Here is a 17,776-nt window from a genome sequence, read left to right on the forward strand (position 1 = left end):
TCTTTACAACGTTGTAAGGTGCATAGTGTTAGACTCATTCAATCCCTGAGGAAACTGAGGCTTAGACAGGTGACGTGATTGCCTCTGGTCACAAGGTCAGTCAGAGCTGGTGGTCAAAGCCAGTTCTGCCTGGCTCCATCTCCCTTTTGTCTTTCGCAGTGCCATTGAAGATCCACATGGGTGTGGTTCCACCACTCACCCCCTACACCTCCCTGGAGCTGTAAAACCAGAGACCCATTTCAAGATCCCTCCATGTGGGTCTCCTGGATCACAGCCACCCCTGGGAGACCTGCCCTAAGGTGGGAGAAGAGAAAACCTCACCCCCTAGCACAGCTACAGGTGCTGTTGATCTGGCCCTGTGCTGGTTCTCTGCCTCCTGGCCATTCCCAGGGTCCCTTGCTGGGGGACACAGGGGTCACACTGCTCTCTGCTTCCAAGGGTCCCAGGCTGCAGTACACGGAAGACTTGGATGCCTCCTTTCCTGGGTCTGAGAGCATTCTCTACCCTTACTGGGAATGGCAGCTTGAGCTCCATAGCTCTGCATTATCCCATAGAACTAGCCTGGCTATGACCCTTCTCCTAGGAAGATTTCAGAAGCACAGAGAAGTCTCCTTGGATTCCTTCTCCCTAAATCTCCCCCACCACATCACTGCTGCTTAAAACTCTGCTCACAACTCCCCTAAAAGATAGGCTTACTGTGCAAAGATCCTTGAGAAAGAATAGAAGAACAGGTGGTCATTCACACTCCAGTGACAGCAGCTCCTATTCTGGGAACAAGACCTGAGAGAAAGAACAGGAAATCATGAGACCTGGCGGCCTGGGGCTGGGAGGGGATCACTAAAGCAGGCCAGGTCACCAGAAACAAACCAGCCTTTACTATTTTACCATTTTGCTTAGTCAGTCCTTCCATCCTTCCTTTTTTTCTTCTTTCCTTCTAGAACTCTAGAACCAGAAAACTGGAAGAGCCTTTGGAGACTTTCTCTTCCAGGCCCTTGTTTGACAGAGAAGAAACTGCAGCCCAAAGAAGTGGTCATCATCTCCCTGCCTGCTCGTGCAAGCACAGATCCCTGCTTGGGGGGCCCAGACAGCTGCTACAGGCCCACGCGTGCACAGGTACACACATGCACACACATACTCGACTTCCCCACTAACTGCCTTCCCATTCCTACCCACTTGGGAGAACCCCTCCTGCATGGAGATGTTTTGTCTCCTATTTTTCATGGAATCACATGTATGGGGAGGAATGCTGGGCCCCACTTATATCTTCAGTATCATACTGGCTAACATACTGACTCTCACTTGGGGCCATCTTCACACACATGACTGCCCTTATCCTCACAACAATGCCAGGAAGGAGTTGCTATTGTTAAAATGATCCCTAGTTCATGGATAAGAAAGCTGAGGCATGGAGAGATTAAGTAATTTGTCCCAAGTTACATAGCTAGTGGAGCCAGGATTTGAACCAGGCTTTTTGCCTCCAAAGCCTGCTTATGGAATCATTACATGCCCTTGCCTCCCAATCAGTCACAAAAGGGGTACCACAGATGCAATGCCCACCCAACACAGATGGAGCTGTTGCCAGAGGTAGGAGCATTAATCCTCAACATAAGTATCAGAAAGGAAACTGATGCCCATGGACCTCTCACCCAGCATGTAAGTGACAAAGAAGGAGCCAGAAGCCAGGTCCCCTGACCCAGACCAGGTCTCTTCCTGCTGGAGTCCTTGGGGGTGGAATTCTGCCATTACCCACCTGAGGACCAGTCCTCTCCTCTGGCTCCTGCCTCCGTCCTCCTCCCGCCCCATGCCTGTAGGACTCTACTTTTTTCCAAAGGCAATTAGAGATGTTGTGTAGAACAGGCCAGAAAGGGCCTCAGTGTTCACATCATCACCTGCCATAGGCTCCTGAGAGCTCAATTTGGGGGTAGGAGCTGGGTACCATGTTTCAGAGAAAGCAGCTAAGGCATTGGAAGAGAGAGAAACTTGGCAAGTCAGGCTCAGATGCCAGGCCTCCTGATATCCAAGCCCCTGCTCTCTCCTGAGGCTCCCTTGCCTGCCCCCCACCTGACTCCCTTTGAGCAAACAGATACCCAATGGCACTGCTGGGTCCCTGTCCCTCCTTCCCGAGCCCCTTTCTCTCTCCCTAACATTCACTGTGCACTTGCAAACTTTCTCTACTTGACAAACTCTAGCCAGGCTCATCTGAGCCCTCTTCTTAACTAGGCCTCAACCTTGGCCCATGGTAAGGCCCTGGGCTAAGCAATCATAAAAGGTCTCATCTCAAGGTCCCAACAACTCCCTGAGCAGGATGGGCTACATAACTTGCAGATACTAGTGCAAAATGAAAAAGTGGGGCCCCTTGCTCAAATGTTATTAAGAATTTCAAGACAGTGATGGCAGAGCATTAAACCAAGTGTAGGGTGCTTCTAAAGCTCAGGGCCTGCAGATTGCACAGGCTGCATGCCCATGAAGCCTGCCTTGCCTCTGAGGCATTGAGTTCAGAAATGAATAAATCAGTAACCTTCACCAGTTAGTACGAGTAGTAAAAGGTGGGACTGAGACTCAAACCCACTAGTCCATGAGACTGGCTATGGACTTGTGCTACGTGAGTCCGTCCAGATGGGAATGGTCTTGTTTGTTTATTTATTACTTTGTTTCTAGTAGCCATGTGCCAACGTCGTTCTGTATTAAGAAACCCACAGTCTATAGCACACTTGTCCTTGGGGGATCAATAGGATCACTAAGAAGGATGAGAAAAATGAACACTTTTAAAAAAACATGGGAGCCTTTTTTTCCAAATCACACCCTGAAGGTAGCTGCAGGGATAACCCTTCAAGCCTAGATCTTGGGAGGGGAGGGGGCCATGGGAAGGAGCTGTGCCTCATTGCTTTCAGAACGCTTGCATTTTTCCTATCTTTCCAGAAGGGGGCACCCCAGCTGGCTCAGCGTGGCCTGGGAGTGGTTCTAAGCAGTCTGGCCCAGGGTGTTCCTGACTGGCTTCTGCCAGTCTGTAGCTTCACAGGGCATACCTTCTAGTGTTCAGTTTTCTTCTAGAACTGTCACTTCCCTTGCCGAGATGCAGTTAATGGGCAAAATGAGAAAGAAAGGGAGGGAAGGAAAGGAGGAGAGAATGAGCTCCAAAGGGAATAGATTCACCAAACCAGGATTGGATGGTTGTTTTGCAGAGAGGTCAGCCTCTTGCCAAATGGGCCAGCCTTCAGGCTGGGGCCCTGGATGGACAGGGTGCCCTCCACTGAAACAGGCAGAGCAGTGGGGAAGAAAAGAGGATGGATGATGGCAGGTGACAAAGATTCTCTACTTGACAAACTCTAGCCAGGCTCATCTGAGCCCTCTTCTTAACTAGGCCTCAACCTTGGCCCATGAAGACTTTAGCAAAACACTGACATAGTTTCTAACAGCTCAGGACCACATCCCTAGGATGACCCTTGCCCCTCGTAAAATGCCTCCCTGGGAAAACTGAAGGCTGCCAAAATAATTTACTACTTGTTCCAGCCAATTACCTGAAGATAGGACCCCTGTCTCCCAGCCTCTGTGGGAACGTAGGAGCCTGCCTTGGATCAGCACCAGTTAGCAAACTCAGATGGGTTTCTCATGGACCAATCCCTACTTCCTGCTTTTTGTAATTTTCATTTCCCTGACTCTACTGAGCCCCTGCTCATCCTCCTCCCTATTCCTTTATTCTCCCTTTAAAAGGCTGGGTCACCTCCGTACAAACTGAAGTTGAGTTCAGTTCATGCTGGTCTCTTTTCCCTGTTGCAGAAGTGTATTACTGATTGACATCTGTCCTTGCCACTTTACCTAGTGTCCAGCTTTGTTTACCTTTGACTTAGGGTCAGCACTCTGAAGAGTGCTACAATAGAGCCATGATCTAGGGCTGTCACAGGAACACAAAGGAGGGGGTACAGACTGGGATGGTTGGAAAGGCTTCCTGGAGCCTAAGGCATTTCACCTGTGCCCTTTAGGATGACTATGATTCTTTTAGGCAGAAAAGGAGCAGGAAAGTCTGCTTGGAAGAGGGAACGTCCTCGCAGACAGGAGGAGGAGATGTGTGAGTCAAGGGCTTTTTGGGGAAAATGTGAGCAGCTGGGAGAGGCTTGAGGCAGGAATGAATATGGGCAGTGGCACAAGCAAAGCCAAAGAGACAGGGAAGACCCCATAGCCACCCAAGGCAGGTCCATGCAGATGGACTGTCATGGAGGAGACAGTATGAGCAAAACACTGAAAGGGAAGTTGCCTGCCTCTGGTGCCAGGATGAGGATTCTGAGGGAATTCTCTCAGCAAAGGGGACACTCTGTGATCCTGCTGTTGTGCTGAAGAGATTCACATGGGAAAATGGCATGGACATGGCATTGTGCTGTAGAAAGATTGGCACAGGGATGAGCGCAGTGAGGCAAGAGGTCACAAGGATGTGAGTCAGAGCATGGAGGAAGGGCAAAGGAAGAAGATGTGTATGTGGTCTTCATGGCCTGCTCCTCTCTCCCCCCTAGAAATGGGCAGGTCAGGAGGAAGGCTGGTTTGGAGGAGGGGGTGGATGATGATAGGTTACTCTCAGCCATTGACATGGGGTGAAGGGAAGAATTTCTATTTGTAATCCCGAGGAAAGAGGAAGAGAATAGCATTCACTTATAACTTACTTGTTAAAGATATTGAAAAACCCATCTGTGTTGAGATACAGACACCAGTATTGTAGGGAATAATCCTACTTTGTGACTTGCATTCTCCTGGTGTGGAAGTGACTTCAGGTTTTTTTCTGCTGTGCAACAGAACTCCAGGGACCATGAGTCAGGGAACGTGGGTGAGGAATCAGAATTGCCAGGACTCGTGTGGTCCTAGCATTTCCCTTTAGCAGTATTTCTAGATTCACATGAGAGGAACTGTCAGCTGTGAGAGTTCAGTTTGACTTGAATGTTAATGATGCCTCTTTTTTAACTTATTTTTCCAGCAGGAAAACTGAATATTGTAATACGCTCCTCCATCCTATACAGATGTGTGTGGGTTGAGGTTTTGCAGACTTTGGGGGCTGATTACAGACCCTTTATTAATCATACATGATTGTCTTTATGATAGTAAAACACATGGAAAACGATTTCTCATATACCATCAAATGTGAGAATGCCTCCTCATAAAGTTATTGTCATAATCTTCTAAAGGCTTTGAAGGATATCTTTTATTCCTTCCAACACACATTCATAAGAGGCTAAATACGTGTGTGTTTTTCTCATAACAAGGACCAGGGACTCATGTCCTGTTTAGTCTATTCCTCACCTTGCAACAAAATAGAATATATAAAATGACACCAAATGTTTGGCTCTAGTCAAAGCCATCAAGCAACAATTTTTTCAAAAGAACCTACAGAGGATCTTCTTTGGCTGGAAAACATCTTCTGGAGGCTAGAATGACCAGCAAATTCCAAAAATAGATAATAAATGAGATAATAGAATCTGGGTTGTCACCTCTTGTCCAATGGGATTATCCAATGTCTAATCATGGACAGATTGTGATTAATGTGATTGCAAATGGGGCCTTAATCCGATTCCAGAGGGAATCTAGTCAGATTTTCATCTGCTTGGAATGTGTAATTGGTTTGGAGGCAGCAGAAAAGCAGCTTGTACCAGATTTTGCCACATCACTGTGATGAGGTCTATTTTGATCAGCTTGAGTTATAGACAATATATATTATTTATAGCCTCTTTAGACATGCCTTACACTTGTAAAGACCTTCAGAACAAAATAATAACACTTCTCTTGCTGTTGTAGAAATCTCACTCAGCTGAATCCCAGCACCCACAGCCCATAAAAAGCAACGGAGACAAGAGATTAAAGGCTGGTATGTTCACCATCAAGTACTGATTGAACATTACAAGGGGCATAACGGTGAACCAGGCCCAGCAGAGGAGGCCAACTGAGGCATAAAGAATGCCCTGGCTCCAAAGGGCTTCACTCTAGATGGGAAGGTGGACCCAGATTCAGGAGAGTACAGGCAGCTACAGAAGGCGATATGTGGTGAGGCCTGGACAAGCCAAGCATGGAGAATTTCCCATGAGCTAGACAGGGTTCATGAAGGAAGTGGGATTTGAGCTGGGTCTTTAAGGGTGAGAAAGCTTCAAATGTGGCCTGTGCATGAGGTGGGAGAGTGCAGGGGGCAAAGGCTGGAATGCACACATGCACTGGGCACAAGGAAGGATGGCCTGGGTAGAGCTGAGGGGAAGGGAAGGCGCTGTCATTTATTGAGCAGTCACTATGTGCTGGGAACTGGCTGGTACTTCATATATCTCATTCAATCCTCATGTATCAGTAGGGGGCTTTGGGCTAATAGAAAGACCAGCTAAAAGTGGTGTAAACAGAAAATGAGCTGGCATAAACAACAAGCACAGAGGTATGGCAGACCCTAGAGTTAGATGACCCAGGGGTTCAAAGATTGTCATCAGCAGGTTCTTTCTGTTTCTCTGTTCTACCATCCACAGACTCAGCTTCATTCTAAGGATGGTCCTGATGGTCACACAATGGCTGCCAAAATACTTGGGACCATATGCCTCCTTGTCTGTGACCGTAGGAGAAGCTGGCTTCCTGGGGCTCCTACCAAAGAACAAGGAAGCTTCTTTCCAGAACCCCCTAGAAAAACTCTTTTCTGTTTCATTGGCCCAACTTGGCTTAGATCTGCCCATTCCTGAACGAATTACTGGCCGGGAATTTGGGGTTCCCTTATTGGCTTAGACTAGTCAGCACAGGCTCATACACCCCACGAGTGGGGTAATAATAAACGTTTAAGAACTGGTTCTCTAGGAGACAAATCTTATACATATATATATATACAGACACACACAAACAAATATATGTTTATTATAAATTTTACTGATAAAAAGGAAATACAGCTAACAATTTACAAATAATAATAAAATATGCAATACTCTGTATTGAGAATTCCACACAGCCAATTGGTTCTCACAGAATTCTTTCATTGATTTTTGCCAAACTCTTGCTTACTTATGGTTACATAAGTAAGTGAATAAATAAATCTCTTTCCTATAATCTAGCAATAAACATTTATGAAAATATACTAGACTTAGTATATTTTAAACAACAATATATAAAACCCTGTTGTTAATTCAACAAGAAATATGTAAGGTCTGTATGAAGAGAACTATCTTGACTAGGGCTGTGTAAAAGAAAACAAATAGAGTGCCAAAACATGTTCTGGACTGGAATTATAGGACGGCAATTCTCCCCAATTAATCTATAAATCTGTAAGTCTATGTATGTAACTTGGTATAGCACAAATATACTTAAATTGACAATAGAATTTGACATAATAATTCTAAAGATAAAATGAAAGAAGAAATATGTGGGGAAAGGTTATAAAAGAAGAGAAATGAGGGACAACTTTCCCTACTAGATATTCAAACGCATTATAAAGTTCTAATAATGAAAACAGTTTTATACTAAAGCAGAACTTGACAGATTTAATGTAACAGATTGAAAAAGCCAAAATTAGACTTTTCATTTGATATAAATTTAAAGGAAAGCAAGTGATTATTCAGTAGACATTATTGGTAAATTTGAAAACAAAGTTGGGTTTCTCTGCACCACACCATTTACCAAAACTTTCTTCAGATAGATTAAAGATTTAAATGTATGTAATAATAAAACCACAAAGATATTAGACAAAAATATATGTGACGGGGCCGGCCCAGTGGCGCAGCAGTTAAGTTCGCATGTTCTACTTCAGTGGCCCAGGGTTCGCCAGTTCAGATCCCTGGTGTGGACATGGCACCACTTGTCAAGCCATGCTGTGGCAGGCATTCCACATATAAAGTAGAGGAAGATGGGCACGGATGTTAGCTCGGGGCCAGCCTTCCTCAGCAAAAAGGGGAGGATTGGCAGCAGGGCTAATCTTCCTCAAAAAAAGTTATATATATATATGTATATATGTATGTGACCATTCCTATAACCTAGGGATGCAGATGGGCCTTGCAAGTGGCACAACAAAGGTAGACTGCAGATGGGAGAGACCACCGGATCTGACCACATAAACATGAAATGGCTGTTTATGAGGTATGATAGACAAAGAAGTTGATACTCTTACCAAAAAAACCCATAATGTACTAAGAACTTTAATAAGAAAATGATGAATGCTAACAGAAAAATGGACTGGAAAGCAAAAAAAAAAAAAAAAAAAACATGATCGATAACACGTGGAAAGCTTGTAGCCTTTTTAGTTGCCTTAGCACACAACTCAGTGGCTTAAGACAATACCCATTACCATCTCACGGTTTCTGTAATGCAGAATTATGGTCATGTCTTAATGAGATTCTCTGCTTAGGTCTTATAAGACTGAAATCAAGGTGTTGGCCAGGCTGCACTCTCATATGAGGCTTGACTAGGGAAGGATAAGCTTCCAAGCTCCCAGATTGGTGGTGGAATTCAGTTACTTGCAGCTTCATTTCAAAACAGTTTGCTTCTTCATAGCCAGCAACAGAGACAGTTTCTGCTACTTTAGTCTCTAACTTCAGGGAGCCCTTTTAAAGGGGTCACCTAATTAGGTAAGGCTCACCTAGGATAATCTCCTTTTTGATTAACTCAAAATCAGCTGATTAGGGACTTTACTTACATCTGCAAAATCCTTTCACTTTTGCCATATTCTTTTCATTAGAAACAAGTCACAGGCATTCAAGGGGAGGGGATTATGCAAGGGTTTGGATTTTTGGAGGTTACCTTTGGATGTGTCCAACACATTAGTAGTCAAAGAAGAGCAAATTAAAGTGTCATGAATTGCCAGTTTTGTCTCTCACACTGGCAAAAATTTTTTTTAAAAAAGAAAGAAAAACCTGAAAATTCCCAGCGTTGGCTAGGTCTGGGAAACTGGCCCTCTCATAGCCTGTTGGAAGGAGTGTGAAGGGAAGTACAATGATCTGAAATGCAGTTTGGCAAAATGTGTCAAAGGCTTAGTGCTGTGTAATCTCTTTGACTCAGCAAACCTTCTGCTAGAAATTATTCTGTGGACATGCTTATGGATAATGTACATAAAGATTTAATCAGGAAGTTTTACTCTGCAGCTTTATTTATAATACCAAAAATTTTAAAAAGGGAAATTAATATAAACAAAAGTGAAAGACTGGTTAAATAAATTGTGGTAAATCCATATAATAGAAGTACACTGAATCATGCTGTTTTAGAATTTGGACTCCAGCGCCAGGCACTCATGGTCAAGATCCAGGCTCTACTACTTAGCAGCTCTGTGAAATGGGTGTGTATCTTAACCTCTCTGAGCCTCAGTTACAAAGAGGGAATAAGTATCTACCTGACAGGGTTGTCATGAGGGCTAAATGATCATACACATAAATGCCCAGCACAGTGGCTATACTTAGCACCTAGTAACAGTGGGGGGGGTGGGGGAGAGGACCAGTATAATGGGATATCATGAAAGTTATCAAACAGCCCATAGAAAATAACTCCATTTTGGTTAAAAAGTTAAATGATAAATTCAAAAAAATGGAATAGAAGTCCATCTCTCAGACTGTTAAATTTATTTGTTCATTTATTTAGTGAGGAAGATTGGCCCTGAGCTAATACCTGTTGCCCATCTTCCTCTTTTTGCTTGAGGAAGATTGGTACTGAGCTAACATCTGTGCCAATCTTCCTCTATTTTATGTGGGATGCCACCACAGCATGGCTTGACAAGTGGTGCTAGGTCCATGCCCGGTATGCGAACCTGCAAACCCAGGGCTGCCAGCGAGGGCCATGGAAACTTAACTACTACACCACTGGGCCAGCCCCTAAATTTATTTTCTCTGAGAGGTGGAATCATAGAGGATTTGTATTTTCGTCTTTGAAAACTTTTTTATTTACCAATTGTCCTACACTATAGACTTAGAACTTTAGGGGGAAAATATCCAAACCAATATTTTTTTAAAGAAAGGAAGAGTGAGCCTTGAATGACTGGGGAAGGCCTCCAGAGTGAGAGGGAAATTGAACTGGTCTTGTATGACAGAGGTTCTCAGACTTTTGGAATTTAAGAACCAGGAAAAAAACAATGGACATTACATAGGACTGCCACTATTTCATGATGCCAAGTGAGACAAAAAAAATAATAGAGGCTGGCCTGGTGGCATAGCGGTTAAGTTCATATGTTCCACTTCTTGGCGGCCTGGGGTTCGCCGGTTCAGATCCCTGGTGCGGACATAGTACCGCTTGGCAAGCCATGCTGTGGCAGGTATCCCACGTATAAAGTAGAGGAAGATGGGCATGGAAGTTAGCTCAGGGCCAGACTTCCTCAGCAAAAAGAGGAGGATTGGCAGTAGTTAGCTCAGGGCTAATCTTCCTCAAAAAAAAATTAATAATAATAATAACTGCTATCTACTGTCATCATTTCATACAAAAGGAAACACATTAACATCACAAAAGAAAAGCTCAGTTTCAGAATAAATAGTCATTTCCATTGAGCTTTGTGAAAAACTTGGGGCCGGCCCCATTGCCAAGTGGTTAAGTTCACGCGCTCCACTTCAGTGGTCCAGGGTTTTGCTGGTTCAGATCCTGGGCATGGACATGGCACCGCTCATCAGGCCATGCTGATGTGGCATCCCACATGCCACAACTAGAAGGACCCACAACTAAAAAAATAAATACAACTATGTCCTGGGGGGATATGGGGAGAAAAAGCATAAAAAAAAAAAAAAGATTGGCAACAGTTGTTAGCTTAGGTGCCAATCTTTAAAAAAAAGAAAAGATAAGAAAAGAAAAACTCATTACATCGTCCTGATTTTTCTCATTTGGCTGCAAAATGCTAAAACCATCATCCTGGGCTGAAGACTGGGACCCACTGGGGTAGAGTCTTGGAAATGAGGAGGGCACACTAAGCAGCAGGCACCTGGCAGCAAAGCAGAGAGGCAGGGATGAGACCAAAATGTGGGGACTGTGGAGGGTGTGGCCCTTCTCCTTGGCCCCAAGGCTTTTGTCACACTTGCGTGGTGTGTGTGGTAGGCATGGAGACTCCTGGAGGCCAAGTGATGATTTAGTTCTCAGGACCTCTAATGGAGATTGCTTGAAATACCTTCTCTAAGCATTGAGAATACAGCCATGAATAAGACAGACAGAATCCCTGCCCTTTCTCGTGGAGGAGGAGACTCTAGGACAAGTGTCTTTCTTTAAATCTGAGATCAGAGAGATGGTATCAGTCTCCCCACCTGCATCCTCCAAAGGACTAGTGGAGGACAGCAAGCTCAGCAAAGAGCTGGTGAACCACAAGGTCTTCGGGTGTCCTGAAAAGTCCGATCAAGGGCATTAGAGGGAAGGACAGCTATCCAGTGGGACTTCAATTATATCTCTTGGGCACCTGCAGGCTCTTCTGCATCAGCAAAAGTTCTAGTGTCCATTTCTGTCCATGGGTATATTGCAAAGATATACATGTTTTATTAAGCTCAGAATAAGACTTCAATATTTATGTATAGATCTCAAGCTTCCCTTCAGCATTGTGAAGGCTAGCGAGATGTGAGGCTAATTTGATCACGTAGGCAAATTCCTTTGCCATTAATCCCATGAATCATACATGTCTCTCTAAGAGACTGAAACATGAATGTTTTAGCATAAGTAAAGTATCAGGACACAGCCATCTTGGTGGTTTGATTGAAACTGAAATTGAAATAGCATTGTATTTAGAGATAAATTTGAGTGAGAAGTGACATATTTATGATATTGAGTCTTCCCCCAATAATCATTGTATGTCTTCTCACTCATTCAGATCTTCTTTTCTGTCCTTATAATTTTATCCATAGAATTCTTTCATGAAGTTTTTTTTAAATTTTCCATCTTTATTTTTTAATGTGTACTTCAATCTGGCAATTTTTTTTGTGAGCAAGTTTTCAATTCCCAACTCTCCCCTTTAGCTATGTCTAATCTGTTGTTAAACAAATTTATTCAACTTTTAATTTCAGGGTTTTTTGTTTTGTAATTTCTATTTGATTCTTTTTAAACAATACTTTCTAGTCATCTGCTATATTCTCTATCATACCATCTACTTTCTTAAACATATTAGTGAGTCCTTTTAAAGCCTTTCTCTGATAATACCAATATCTAAATGGCTGGTGAGTCTGAAATGAATGTTTTTTTTCCCTTAATTGTCAGGTTATTTTTATCTTTATGCATGTTTGGTTATGTTTTTATTAAATGTCAGACAATGTGTGTTAAAAAAAAGTATCAGGAGCATAAAATTTTACTAATTGGGACAAACTGGGAGAATGTCAGAGTGCCTTCTAGAAGGTGTTTGACTCAAGGTTGCCTTACTATATAGCACATACATGTCTATATATACATTAAACATCAATGAAATTGACAGTGGATGAGTCATTGCCAAATAGAGGTCCCATCTTAGCTGCTTCCACATAGAGATGAGGAGCCCTGGACTTTAGAACCTTATTAGTGTGCCTATAGATGCAGCCAATGTCTGAAAGAATAGTTTTGGAAAATAACCACCTTGCACGAGTGTGGATACCATCAACTTGCCTAGTACACCTTTTTCTCACAGACGATTATAATTGCTGTCTTTACTTCAGCTAGGATCCTAAATGTAAATTCTCAGCCTCTACACTGAAAATTACAGAGTCCTCCAACTTGTAGTTGTCACATCTGGGGAGGGTTTCCCTATTTTCCCAAGTGGGAATTACTTGGATTGTGGCTGTACCCCTGATTTGTGAGCTCCCCTTTTATGAAGTTTTTTTGTTTCTTCTGCATGGGGAGAAAATATATTTCTTAAGCACTTACTATGGACCTCTAGAAGGGAAGTCCTTGAGGGCAAGGACTATGTCTATTTTGTACCACCTAGGCCTGGATAAGGCCCTGTGCATGATAAATCCTCAATAAATGGCTGTTGAGTTAGTGATGTCCAGGTGTTCAAGCTGTGTGCTTTATATGTAGGTGGTAGCCAGCCTCCAAGATGGCCTCCAATGATCCCTGCCTTCTGTTATTTTCACCCTTTGGTAGTCCTCTCCCACACTGTATCGGGGTTGGTTAGCCATGATGGTATGTCACTACCGAGTTTAGGTTAGAAAGACAACAGCTTATGTCTCAGTATTGCTATCTCTATCTGTCTCTGATCACTGCCTCTGGGAGAAGCCATATGGATAGGTCCCTGTGGCAAGAAACTGAAGCCTTCTGCCAACAGCCACGGGTGAGCTTGGAAGCGAATCCTCTGATCCCATTTCAGTCTTCAGAGACTTAATGGCTGATAGTTTGGATGCAACCTTGTGAGAGATTCTGAGCCAGAACCACCCAGCTAAGCCACTCCGTGATTCCTAACCCTCGGAAAATGTGCAAGAGAATACTGTGAATGTTGTTTCAAGCTGCTAAATTTTTGGGGGTAGTTTGTTACACCACAATAGATAACTAATACAACATAAAATTCCACACATTTCTCACCAAAACCCTATGAGGAAGGCATTAGCAGCATTCTTTGACCAATGAAACACAGAGGATCAGTGAAATTAAGGAACTTGTCTAAGACATCTCAGGAGAAAAATGGATACAAACCCAGGTCAGATACCTGCTATCACTCAGAGAACAAAAATATCACATTTCTCCTGCCCGAATAACCTTACCGTTAAAGTCTGTCACTCTGTTATCATCCGAGATTTCAACATCTGGGAATAATAAGAGCAGTTATTATTAAAACATATAGCAAAGGAAGCTGTTTGCATAACCCATAAATGTTCGAGCTTTCACGGTTGTGATTTTCAAATAGAGAAATGACAACACATGGGAAGAAACAGATACGCTGAAAGGAGAATCTGAAAGTGGCACAGTTAAAATCATCTGTAGGTATTTTTAGCACAAAGAAAGAAGACCTGTTGGCAGACATTGCTAAAAAGGTGGTCCATTTTCATGTGCTGTGTTCAGAAAGGCAGATGTCACTGCAGAATCATTGCTTGTTGAGAACACACGGATGAGCCTTGAAAATACAAAGTAGGTTTTAAGAATATAGGTCCATTTCTATGTGGCCCTTATTGAATCAGAGGAGGGGACCACCTAGGAGCAGTATCCTGGCGTCCAGTCTCCATCAACCCCCAAATTTTAAGGGAAAAAGTGGATCTGCTATGCAAACACAGCTTCAAGACAAATCCCTGGGCCTCCCCATCTACGTAGACTGCTGCCCCTGATACACTCTGTGCAGAAGTCTGGAGCAGTTCTGGAAAATGGTGAATTTGAGTCATATAGAGGGATAACAGAGAGAACTGAAGAGTGTTAACCATGTTGAATTAAGGTGTAAAGCCGAGCTCTCATTCAGGGAGTTCTGAAACACCAGTGGGTCGAGGTTAGTGTTTGAGATGTGCTACAAGACCCTTGTAATTATTAACAGTTAAATTACTGGATTTTTCAAATGATTTGTTTTTTTAAACAGTAAGTAAATGAGAAGACTTTTCATAACATCCCTAACCCTCACGAGATGTGTGTGTATCTGTGCATGTGTGTATCTATACACTATGCAATTTACACATTTATTTATTTATTTAATTTTGAGGAAGATTAGCCCTGAGCTAACATCTGCTGCCAATCCTCCTCTTTTTGCTGAGGAAGACTGGCCCTGAGCAAACATCCATGCCCATCTTCCTCTATTTTATGTGGGACGCCTGCCACAGCGTGGCTTGACAAGCAGTGCATAGGTCCACAGCTGGGATCCGAGCTGGCGAACCCCGGGCCGCCAAAGTGGAACACGTGAACTTAACTGCTGCGCCACTGGGCCTGCCCAATTTACACATTTAAGGTGTACAGTTCAATGATTTTTAATATATTCACAGAGTTGTACAACCATCACCACTATCAAGTTTACTCATTTTCATTACTCTCAAAAGAAAGCCCATACCCAGTAGCAGTCACTCCCCATTCCTCTCTCAGCCCTAGGCAACCATTAATCTACCTCTGTCTCTGTAGATTTATCTATTCTGAGAAAAAGTAACTTTCTCATTGTGAGGTTTTCCAATGCAAAAGAATAAAGTTGGACCCCTTCCTCACACCATACACGAGAATTAACTCAAAATGGACCATAGACCTAAATGTAAGAGCCAAAACTGTAAAACTCAAGGCCAGCCCATGGCCGAGTGGTTAAGTTTGCGCACTCTGCTTTGGTGGCCCAGGGTTCCACCAGTTCCCATCCTGGGCATGGACCTATCACCACTCATTAAGCCATGGTGAGGCCGCATCCTACCTAGCACAACCAGAAGGACCTACAACTAGAATACACAACTATGTTGGGGGAGCTTTGGAGAGAAGAAGAAGAAGAAAAAAAGATCAGCAACAGATGTTAGCTCAGGTGTCAGTCTTAAAAAACAGGAAGCCAAGGAAAGAGTAAGTAGCTAAGCCACGGGAGGACCAACTAGAACTCGCAATGTAAATGCTTGACTGGACCTTCAAAAAAAAATGGTGTAGCCTGTTTGGTAAACAATCTGGCAGTTCTTCAAAACGTTAAATATAGAGTTAGCATTTACCCAGCAATTCCACTCCTAAGTATATACCCAAAAGAAATGAAAAGGTGTTCACACAAAACTTGTACACAAATGTTCATAGCAGCATTGTTCATCATAGCCAAAAAGTGAAAACAACTCAAATGTCCATCAGCTGATGAGTGGACAGATAAAATGTGGTATAGCCACAGAATAGAATGTTATTCGACCATTAAAAGGAATGAAGTACTGACACAACGTGAATGAACTTTGAAAACATTATGCTAAGTGAAAGAAGTCAGTCACAAAAGACCACAAATTACATGATTTCATTTATATGAAATGTGCAGAATAGGCAAATCTATAGACAGAAAGTAGATTAGTAGTTGCCTAGGGCTGGGGAGATGGCTGATAGGGGTGTGATAGCTAAAGAGTATGAGTTTCTTTTTGAGGTGATAAAAATATTCTAAAATTGACTATAGTGATGGTTGTACAACTCTGTGAAATACTAAAAATAATTTATTTGAATTATATGGTACATAAATTATATCTCAATAAAGCTGTTGTTAAAAACAAAACGTAAACAGCAAAGGCTGAACAGAAGAGAGAGTCCAGAATTAAATCCTGGCAAATACCATCAACTAGTATTCAACGAGGAAGCCAAAAACACCCAATGGGGAAGAGATAGTCTCTTCAACAAATGGTGCTGAGAAGACTAGAGAAATACATGCACAACAATGAAATTGGACCCCTATCTCACACGATTCACAAAAATTAACTCAGAATGGATCAAAGACTTAAATGTAAAACCTAACAAAACTAGAAGAAAACATAGGGAAGAAACTCCTCAGCATTGACCTTGGCAATGATTTTTTGGACTCAAAATCTAATAGTAGTAAATAAGTTAACTTTCTTTGGACACATTTTGTCAGCAGCTGCTGCAATCGAGCCCAATTTAATTAACTCACCATCAGTAAATGGCTTTCCTTGTTTGGCTAACAAATGAGCCACTCAGAAACTTACTTCAGTTGCAGCTTCATTTTAATTCTTTACATTCGTGAAGAAATTCTGATGTAATGAGACATTGAGATATTCTGTTTTAAATATCTCAGATAGGTGATACATTCTGTTTTAAATTTTCTACTTTTTCTGATGGTTGCTCTTCTGTGAGTTGAGAATATTATGGTGAATGTTTAGTCTGTTGATGTCGATATATACTGTATTCTTTTAGTATGGTTATAGTGTTATTGCATAATAAAAACATAATAAAAGCCAGCCCTGTGGCATAGTGGATGACTTTGGCATGCTCTGTTTTGGTGGCCCAGGTTTGCAGTTCATATTTCAGGTGTGGACCTACACCCCACCTTGTCAGCCATGCTGTGGTGGCGACCCACATATAAAGTGGAGGAAGACTGGCACAGATATTAGCTCAGGGCTAATCTTCCTCAGCAAACAAACAAACAAACAAAACACTGCTTTGTCATCTGATCCAATAACAGAATAATTCACATTCCAGTGGATATCCTGCGTATGGTCAGGGCTGCATATCCACCTGGCTTCTCCTTCTGCCAAATTCTGCTTTGTCTCATCTTTTACACCAGTGTGGATCCTAAGGGCACCCTCTAATAATCATCATGTACTTTAAACGTCTCAGTGCCTGCTTCCAATAAAAGCAGGAACGATCTGAGACAGCAGGTGGTAAGATGGAGTTTGGGAGCTATAATACTCTTTGCTAGACTAGCACTGAGGACCACATCACTGCTGGTAGCTGGAACACAGATAGCCCTTAGCATAAAGTGGTGGTCCAATTGTTAAAACTTTCACTGGTGGTGAATTGAGATGGTACACTTGTGGAAGGGAATGTGCTGGGCAGTTGAGAAACATGGGGAAATAGTAACTACAAGATAATGGCATTGGATGGCAGTTGCTAAGCTCCATTGATATCTTAGAAAAAAAAATTATGAAAGACTAGGAGTGATTAACAGGCAACTGAAAATCATGTACAAAAGCTAGAGGGCCTGTTTGTCAACATACAATGAAGCAACCTTCAAGGATCTAAAGGATCACCATCATTTTCTCATTTAATTCACAAGTATTGTCCCTGCAGAAACCAGACCAAACCTAAGGATGACAGTAGACTGCTACAAACTCACCTAAGTAGTAGCCCTATTGCTGTCACCACACCAGTTTTGATATCTTTGCTGGAGCAAATTAACAGCACCAAGTACATTTTGTGTGGACATTGATTTGGTGAATGGGTTCTTTTTTATTTCTATGAGAAAAGTAGATCAGAAACAGTATGCATTCACATGGAACAGACAACAGTACGTATC

This window comes from Equus quagga, chromosome 2 (genome assembly GCF_021613505.1).
Source record: "Equus quagga isolate Etosha38 chromosome 2, UCLA_HA_Equagga_1.0, whole genome shotgun sequence".
Taxonomy (NCBI): Eukaryota; Metazoa; Chordata; class Mammalia; order Perissodactyla; family Equidae; genus Equus; species Equus quagga.